The sequence below is a fragment of the Schistocerca nitens genome, chromosome 5 (genome assembly GCF_023898315.1).
Source record: "Schistocerca nitens isolate TAMUIC-IGC-003100 chromosome 5, iqSchNite1.1, whole genome shotgun sequence".
Taxonomy (NCBI): Eukaryota; Metazoa; Arthropoda; class Insecta; order Orthoptera; family Acrididae; genus Schistocerca; species Schistocerca nitens.
This window is the reverse complement of record NC_064618.1, coordinates 322,401,520-322,402,183: the sequence shown is the minus strand read 5'-3', so window position 1 is coordinate 322,402,183 and position 664 is coordinate 322,401,520. Positions and strand designations below refer to the sequence as shown.

Genomic DNA, 664 nt, shown 5'->3' with positions numbered 1-664 from the left:
TAGGGATAAGCACCTCTCGTATTCCATCTGGCATTGCTCCACAATGCGGACTGTTTGACTGACGTAGTAGCAGCCACACTGACTGGTATCTTGTATGCTCCAGGCGTTCTAAGCCATCGTCCTTCACAGACCTCGTAAACTGTTGTATTTTTGCTGGGGTCCTGAACACTGATGAAATACCGTGTCTCTTCAGCAGCCAGCTAATCTTTCTCAACACCCTCTTCTTCGGTAGTGTTTTTTCTGCGTATCTGACTGGAAACAGCCTGTGGCATGTGGCGGTGACTGAAGCCATTTTACTGGAAGATTTTTCGGGGGTGGCATAGTTCTAGTGCCAACGGCCTTGCCGCAGTGGTAACACCGGTTCCCGTTAGATCACCGAAGTTAAGCACTGTCGGCCTCGGCTAGTATTTGGATGGGTGACCATCCGGTCTGCCTAGTGCTGTTGGCAAGCGGGGTGCACTCAGCACTTGTGAGGCAAACTGAGGAGCTACTTGATTGAGAAGTAGCGGCTCCGGTCTCAGAAACTGACATACGGCATGTGCTGACAACATGCCCCTCCATATCTGCATCCAGTGACGCCTATGGGCTGAGGTTGACATGGCAGCTGGTCGCTACCGTTGGGCCTGCATGGCCTGTTTGGGAGGATTTTAGTTTAGTATAGTTC

At 51.4% G+C, this 664-nt stretch overlaps 1 pseudogene; it reads left to right on the top strand.

The window, feature by feature from the left end:
• Positions 1 to 330: 330 nt before the first annotated feature.
• Positions 331 to 448, top strand: LOC126261113 (5S ribosomal RNA; annotated as a pseudogene).
• Positions 449 to 664: the final 216 nt, after the last annotated feature.